The sequence below is a fragment of the Octopus bimaculoides genome, chromosome 4 (genome assembly GCF_001194135.2).
Source record: "Octopus bimaculoides isolate UCB-OBI-ISO-001 chromosome 4, ASM119413v2, whole genome shotgun sequence".
In the NCBI taxonomy this organism is placed as follows: Eukaryota; Metazoa; Mollusca; class Cephalopoda; order Octopoda; family Octopodidae; genus Octopus; species Octopus bimaculoides.
In genome coordinates, this window is record NC_068984.1 from 29,139,603 (window position 1) to 29,148,658 (window position 9,056).

The 9,056-nt window shown below is 30.9% G+C and overlaps 1 pseudogene; it reads left to right on the forward strand.

The window, feature by feature from the left end:
• Nucleotides 1-1,471: 1,471 nt before the first annotated feature.
• On the forward strand, nt 1,472-1,590 carry LOC128247742 (5S ribosomal RNA; annotated as a pseudogene).
• The last annotated feature ends 7,466 nt before the right edge of the window (nt 1,591-9,056 follow it).

Consider the following 9,056-nt stretch of genomic DNA (forward strand, 5'->3'; position numbering starts at 1 on the left):
TGTCAGTGGTATAAATCCCAGAAGCCAAGATGTTAAATAACTTCAGACCACCTGCCCTAGTATGATATTTTACTTATCTGAGAATTTTTGAATTTAGTGGTGAAATTTTCTCAGGAGATTGTCAATTATATATTTTTGAATGGCACAATCACTGACCTTTCAAATGTACTAAGATGGATTTCTAATCATGATGGGTTTATGCAAGAATATAAGACTTTAACCCTTTAGCATTCAAACTGACCATATCCAACCATAATATTCTGCCTCTTTTATATTCAAATTGGCCAGATCTAATATTTCACACAATCTATACTGTCACAATAAAAATTAAAACAATTGCATCATTGAAATCTTGAAAGCACTAGATAATGCACGATTAATTCAAGACAATGTGAATAAATAAGCATTACATTTGACAGAGTAACCTGAATGCTAAAGGGTTCAAGATATTGTCCAAAAATTTAAGTAAAGATTTATTCAAGTGACAATTTGGTGGTTGTAAAAATAATTTTTTAATATCCTAAACCTTTTCAGCTTATAAATTTTGAATGAATATAGACAAAACTATAACTTTTATACAAAAGCTTATATTTGAAATATAAAACACATTAAACCCCATGATTTAAATGTAGACCTATTTCTCAGAAGTACAAGAGAAGTTTATTGCCAAATTTGTTAAAATTATTGTCTACACTCAAAATTAAGTAACAATCTATAATAATAAATGCAAAATTGTGTCTGTCCATCTGGGACCCCTGTATCTTGGTCTACATTTGCTCTACATAGACATATTGTACTTTTTTGGAATCAAGATGATCTTGGGATTGAAGATCTGCCCTTCATTTGGTTCTTGAACCTCCAGCATTGGAATCAGGTTGAGCTGAGTATTTGCTATATGCTAGCAGTAGAAAATTCAAATTTTAAAAGTGACTCTATAAATTGAACTATATCACTAATAAGCAATTTGGCAACTTGCATTTTTGAGTTTGAATCATATCAATGTCAACAAAGCCTTTTATCCTCCCACTTCCATTCATTTTGCACAAAAATGACTGATGGAAAAGTTAAACTCTGAACCTGACAGTATCAAGTAAGCTAATACTGATCAAAATCTACTTAACTCATTAATGCCCAATATTTTTTTTTTATTATTTTATTATCAAAAAACAGTACTTTATACATTATGTAATACAAAATATATAAAAAGAAAATAACACCAGAAGCTTTGATCCTAAGTAAAGTCACAAAGTACTTTTTAATTTTTTGGATACTCCAAAAATTAAAATTGTGCAGAAAAAGTATAATTAATTTTACAAAAACGTTATTTCACACATAATAGCAAATCATACAGCTTTCATTGAACAGAGGCAATGATTTCTGAACAAAAACAACTTTTTCATAACTTACAAAAGATAATTTGTCTCTAACTTGAAAATAAACTTCATTAAGAGTGAATTATTTTTTGCCGATCATATACGGCCATATCATGTTGAATGTACCGGTTCTCACCCAATAACCGAAGTTAAGCAACATTGAGCCTAGATAGTACTTAGATGGGTGACTGCATGAAAAACCTAGGTGCTGTAAGCATCTCACACTTTTATAGGTGGAGATGTGGCTGTGCGGAAAGAAGATTGTTTCCTAACCACATTAGTTCATGGGAAAGTGTTTTCTTCTATAGCTTCAAGCCAAACAAAGTATTGTGAGTGGATTTGATAAACGAAAATTGAAAGAAGCCAACTGAATGTGCGTGTGTGTGTGAGAGACTTTGTGCCTGCATTTGTCCCTCACCCCAACCACTTGACAACTGGTGCTGGTGTGTTTACATCCCCTTAACGTAGCAGCTCAGCAAAAGAGACCAATAGGATAAGTGATAGGCTTTTAAGTAATAAGCTCTGGATTTAATAAATTTGACTAAAAATTCTTCAAGTTGGTACCCTTGTGTTGTCGCAGTCTAATATATCTGTATGGCAGCATTATAAAAGGCTTCCCCTGAATAACACAACTCAGTTACTTAAATATAGTTTAACATAAAATAAACAAATGGTACGACATACAGGGAAAGCAAGCTAAACTTACACAAAGAATAAAATTCAGTTAAGTTCCTGACATTCATTAATGTTTCTAAATCTATTCGTTTAAAATTAGAACAATTAGTGCAGGAATTTTAGGAAAAAGAAATTAAAGTCTTTTTATTTTTAATACCTTAGTTCTCAATCAATCCATAAATAATATCCAATATCATTTGTAAAAGATCAGGTGTCAAAGTTGTAGATTAATAGCAGAAAGTTGAAACTAAGAAGGAATTCTAAAGCAACACAAGATATAATCAAGTATTCAGTCCATTGATCAACATCTTAGCATTTCTAAATGAACATAATAAATTCAATCATGTAGCAAGAAACAGCATCTAATAATCCAATGATTATATGTTAATACTTTTGTACTGGAAAATGACCTGGTCTACACATAGTAATGAATACAAGAGCAAGCTAATTTTTCATATCTAGTACAGAATAAAATGAAATGATTAGAAACAAGTACACAGATCAAGGATACAATATCAGCAGATGTATAGAAACAATCCAAGTGCCAAACCTATGCAGCATGGATTTTCATATTCAAAGTTTTCAAAGCCTATTAGTGAATTTGTTTTAAATTTTATATAGAGTGAATATGAAATTAACATCTTTATTACTTGAGAGGGTAGATAAAGTAAACTCATTCATGTTAAAAATAATTTAAAACACATATAACACTGCAAAATATAGCTTATAAGTTATTAACAAGTCACTGACAGCTTAAAAATTAATTCTGCTGATAATTCACTCATAGACAGCTACTTTTAACTGATTTTCCAGTTTCTTACACCTCCAAAGAAATAACACAAAAATCTATTATAATAATTAAGATGCCATAGCAGAATACTAGTGATGCACTCTTAAGCAAAATGATTTATTATTTTGTGGTTGGACATTAAAAAAACAGAAACAAGTTAGGTAGGCCACATTTCAGAATATAAGATTAGTTAGCATGTTTGATAGGACCCACTCACCTTCTTTTTCAATTAATATTGTTTGTTTTGCTGGAGGACAATAAAATATTTATGAATAACAAAACATTTTTACTTCATTCTGAAACTATATTAACTATTTTGAATTTATGTTACATTACTTTCTTCCTACATTGTAATGAAATATTAGGAAGCTACTTTTAATAAAGTGTATTGTAATCATATAAACTCCATCATAAATTTCGTTCTTCTGTTTAAATGTGACAATATGATAAGAAATACTTTCTCAGAAAATTGTTTCATTATTTTTATATCCACTTCACACAATATGATTATGAGTTACTAAACTTGAATAATAAAAACTGAACAAAAAATTATATCTTTTTAAATTCTTTTTTATCTGAAAGCTCTTGTATGTTTGATAATAAAGCATTGTTCATAATTATATTTGATCAAGCTTTGACAAGTGTGAGGTAAAAAGCTATTATAGCAATTGAATGAATTATCAAGCTGTCTTCAAATACAAATAAACTTTGCAACACATTGAAAACTCTTCCACTTGTGTGTATGAGTATGTATGTGTGTGTGTATATATATTATATTATATATATATATATATATATATATATATATATATATGCATTATGCTGCAATTTCTCTTTTGGCATGGTCTCTATGAATGGATGTTAATCTTAATGCCAACCACTTTACAGTCTGCATTAAATGCTATTTTCATGGCACCAACACTAGTGAGGTTGCCATGCAGCTTGCAAGACTAAGATTCCCTTCAACTAAGTGGAGATTTTGGTAGAGAGGGAAGCAACTCTATGGTAAGAGAAGAAGCGAAAGGAGAACAGCTTTCTTGCAAGGGAGACCAACTGAGCAGTTGTCTATATATATATATATATATACATATAAATTTGACATGCGCGATTCTTTCTTGTCTTGGGATCCACAGCCAAAAGGCTGGGTGGAATTGCGCAAAAAATTACACAGATATGTAGAATGATCCAGTGGTGATGTTGGGCTTTGTATTTTTTCATAGCTCCCATGGTTACAAAGATAATCATAATAATAGTCTTGTGTTTATGAATGAGAAAGGAAGGGGTGAAGATTGTACACTGAAAAAATAAATCAAACAGCATTTCAACTCTTGTGTGAATATGTGCGTGTATGTAAGGGGGGGGGGTGAATGTGTGTGTGTGCACATGCGCAATGGAAGTGGGATGGTTCATCTTTGTTCGCTTAGTATTTGGGTTTATTTTTTGATTTGGTTGAATCTTGGTTGGTTTTTGTTTTTCATTGGTCAGTTATTTTTAGCATTTTGACAGAAAAAAGTCATTCTAAAGTTGTTTTTTTGCCTAATTCTATACATAAATATTTTACATACATTTACATTGATATATATTTATATGCACATACATACACATACTTATATATACACATGTGTATGTGTACGTATATATACATACATACATCATACACACATCACACACATAAATACACACACAAATACATAAGTGTGTGTGTGTGGGGTGGGGTATATACACACGATGTGCTTCTTCATTTATTATCTACTAATTTCACTCACAAGGTATTGGTCAACCTGCTGCTATAGTATAGGTCAAAACTGTATTACAGAAAGTCATACTAAAGTGATGGCACAAATTATGGCTACAGAGCTGCATTCGCTGCTGTAGTAAGAGAACACAATAAAGAAAAAAACTTCTGAAGAAGAATAACAGCAATAATGAAAACAATAATATTTCTAAGGAAGGATTAATAAACACCAATCCTTACCTACTGAACAAAATAGAGAGTAGATACAAATGTTATACTACAGCCATAAATAATCTCATATATAAGAAGATTTAAAGACTTAAGGAAGAAACTATTGTCTAAGGGGCCTGCTCTTTACAAGTATGTAATAAAACAATGTGCAAAAGGTCACACAGAAAGGAAGAAAGGTTATAAAGACACATAATGTATGGTTATGTGAATACATTGAAATTAAGGAATTGAAATAGAGCAAGGTGACTAATAAATATGTCAGAATGCAACACTCAAGCATGAATAACAAAATCAGATATGGTACTATATTAGTATTCAGATAATATTAAGAAAGGAGGCAAATATCACACAGTTATCAAACTACTGAAATATACATTGTTATATATATACAGCTTACTCAGGTTATGAATTTTCTTTTTTTAATGAAATAATACATGGACTCATTGAAGCTCAGACATCTGGCAACTGGCTTGGTAGACACCCACAAGATTATCCACCATCTTTCCAACAACCTTGGGCACCTTTTTGAATTCCATACGTCAAACTCTCATGGACATGATCACAAAATCAAAAATACAATACAGCACCCACGACTTTCGGAAACATATTTTCATGCTCAGAATTGTTGAAGCATGGAATAAACTACCTGAATCAGTCTTTAGCTGTCAAGACATTACATCCTTCAAAACTCTCATGCTTCCTGAAATCCACCAATAGTATAGGCTTTTTTTTCTTAGTTGTAGCGCACCTGAGCACTATATACAACTATTTCTTTCATATAAGTGAAATTAATATATCTATATTAGTAATAAGTTATAGCTTTAATGTTGGAGATCCAGATTACCTTTTGGTATTAATACTGATTCACTCTCAATTAATTACTTTTTAATAAGTCCACTGGCTATTTGCAACACCAGTGCCTGAATAGATTCTATATAGTGTTGACAAGAAATTTAGCTGTTATTGTGCTGCAGACATCTGTCACTGAGGAACCAATAGTAGAGTGAAATGTGTTCTGGCATTTCCAGCAACTATAGCAAACAATTCTAGTCTTTCAACGATATAGTTTTGAGTACTTTTATGCACCAAAAATCCTTATGAGAGATTCTCTTTAGATAAATAATGCAGCATCTTGTGTTCTAACGTATCCTCCATGTTATGATGGAGGTCAAAATTACCATTTAGTATTAATATTGTTTCTGTCAATATTAATTATTATGATTTGATAGAAAAAAGAAAGAATTATGACACTCCTATGCATACACCACTCAACAGCTGAAATAGTTTTATTTATCCCACACAAGTAGAAGAGTTATAATAAGAAAACTGATATATAAAAACATACAGAAATATATAGTAAAAAATATAATAGAATAAAGTAAATAGATAAGAAACAGGTGAAATAAACTTTTTTTATTATCACAGAGTCTAAATAGCATAAATCACTCTAAGACAAATTTAATGGAAAAGAAAAAAAAAATCAATGAACAAAAATATGCATAAAATGTCGCAAAATACTCTTAAATAGTACTTCATAAGCCCTAAAAGACAGTAGAAACCTATGAAAATCAGATTATTGGATCCAGGTTATAAAACGATTTTTCTGATAACTACAGACCAAGTGGATACCACAAATAAGCATTAACTCAACTGTTTCAAGATTTGCAACCTTATCAAATACCAAATATATCATTAGGATAATTACCAAGACTGGTCTATCTACAGAAAGTCATCACTTTAAAAATAATATACCATACAGATATAAATGAAGATAAGGAATGGAAATGCTATGGTAAGTTTTCACAAATGGGTTCTAGATTCCATATAATGTTATTTTTAATCAGTATGCCCTTTCCAATATATTATTTTTTGATGAGCTCTATTATTTATTTACAGCTTCTATGCAATTATCATAATTCTAAAATTACATATTAATGCTACTTGAAGGCAGAATATGCTAAACACACTTATTCTAGTAACACATAGATATTATCTGAAATTTCTAACTACTGTAGTCAATATAAATAATACTGATATCCATGTAAATATTAAATAAAAAATAAAACAAGTACAGTTTAGATAAGTGGAAATTTAAAACTTAAATTAATGACTACAAGAAAAAATATGATTTTTGGAAAAATGAGTGTAATTATGAAACAATTAGAACATACAGGCATGATTCCTTTAATGTTTGAAGATTAGTATAAAGACTAATCATGTTTCCCAGAGGTGTATTTGCTTATAAGATTATTGTAACAATGGCTCCTATGTTTTCTTGCATTCATATATGTGCATTCAATAAGCTTCTTTCAGTTTCCTTCTACCAAATCTTTCGTTTGTCACAAGCTATTATAGGAGACAGTTTTTCAAGGTGCCACATAGTGGGATTGAACCTGAAACCATGTGAATAGGAAGTAAACTTCTTAAACCATAGGATCATACCTGCTCCTAAATATATGTTTACAGGTGTTGTGTCCCTTTACGTCAAATACATAATACTGCTATTCAACAAAAACACATCTATAGAATAACTAATGGGAGTAACAATTAACCAAACAGCTTTAAATAATTGCCCCAGACTGGCCACAGTCATTCATGGACTGGAGTGAACAGCATTGAAATATGATTAATACAATTATTTTTAACTCAACACAATCAGGTATTTGTTCTTTTAGTTAAAATATATAAATGCTTTTTATTTCTTTCAATTAATCTTGATAAATGCTTTGTTTTATGAACAGTCTTCTTAATGGTTTCTGGTTTCATGGTTCAGACTTTGCTTGATACTTGGGGAGATAAATTTCATAACTCATAGTTAATAAATAATTTCAACATGTACTCTCTTTCATCCATTGAAGCTATGACGGTATACATCTCAGGTGCTAAACAGTGAGAACAAATGAAGGAAGCTTGAAATGCAAAACTCTTAAATACACAGCTATGCTTGCATCCATAATAACATGAAACACACACACACACATACATATATATCATCATCATTTGACATCTACTTTCCAAGCTGCCATGGGTTGGATGATCTGACAGGAGCTGGCTAGACAGAAGACTGACTGCCCCAGGCTTCACTGTCTGTTTTGGCATGGTTTTTAAGGCTGGATGCCCTTCCTAACACCAACCACCAAATTTTAGCATGAGGACAGCACGCTAGCACTTTTTATCAATCTCAAAAGGACGAAAGGCAAAGTTGACCTTGGTGGTATTTGAACTCAAAATGTGAAGATGGACGAAATGTCACTATGCATATGCATGCATACATAAATGCTAAGTGACAATCTGGATAAGCTAGGGTTTTCTGACAAAGAAATCAACCAACTAACTTGCATATTACAAAAGCAATTTCTAAGTAGAACAGTAAAAATATGCAGGACTTTTCTCCACTTTAAAATGTGAAATTGTTTTTATTTACGTTCCCAAGACAGAGCTTTGTATCTTTGTTAGAAACCAACTCCTTCCTCAGAGAAAGAATATAAATAATCAAAAACAGAAGAGAACATACATACACAGATTAAAAAGCGAAAGAGTACATATATCAAATGAGCATAGGCATGGTTGTGCAGTTATGAAGTTCACTTCAGAACTACATGGTTTAGGGTAGAACACAGTAATATGGGTCCTAGTGGAGAATCCATATCCATAGCCACCCCATCTCATTAGATGTATAGTGTACCTTGTGATTAACTCAAGCACACTTTATTTCATATGCAAAATTCTTCTCAAAGGTAGGTAACATGCACAAAAGTTTCTCATGAAAGAACTAAAGACCTTATTCAAAACAGATATTTTCTCACCTTCTATATGGCTTAATTGAAATGCCAGAAATTAATGATGTCATATTTCAGAATGAAAATATTATTCAATTATAGAGTTTCTTGCAGGCAAATTTTGGCAAAAATTACAGTATCAAGTTGTAAGATATTAAAGTGACTAGTTTATCAACTCCAAAACAAAATTTTAAAAAAATTCAATTTAGAATGTTTTGTTTTTTTGTAGTTATCTTCTTTAAAAATTAGGCATGTGACCCTCGCGGTACAACAATGACATCAACAAATATAACGCTCATTCTAATTTAACACTGAAACTTACATCTTTCATAGTTTAAAAGAAAAAAAATTTTAAAAGGGAGAAAAACGATATCTTGAACAACTCAAAATTAGCAACTAAAAAAAGATGAGAAAATGCATTGCAATTTTAAAACAATACAAAACAAATGGAATAATAATAAATATAATTCAAC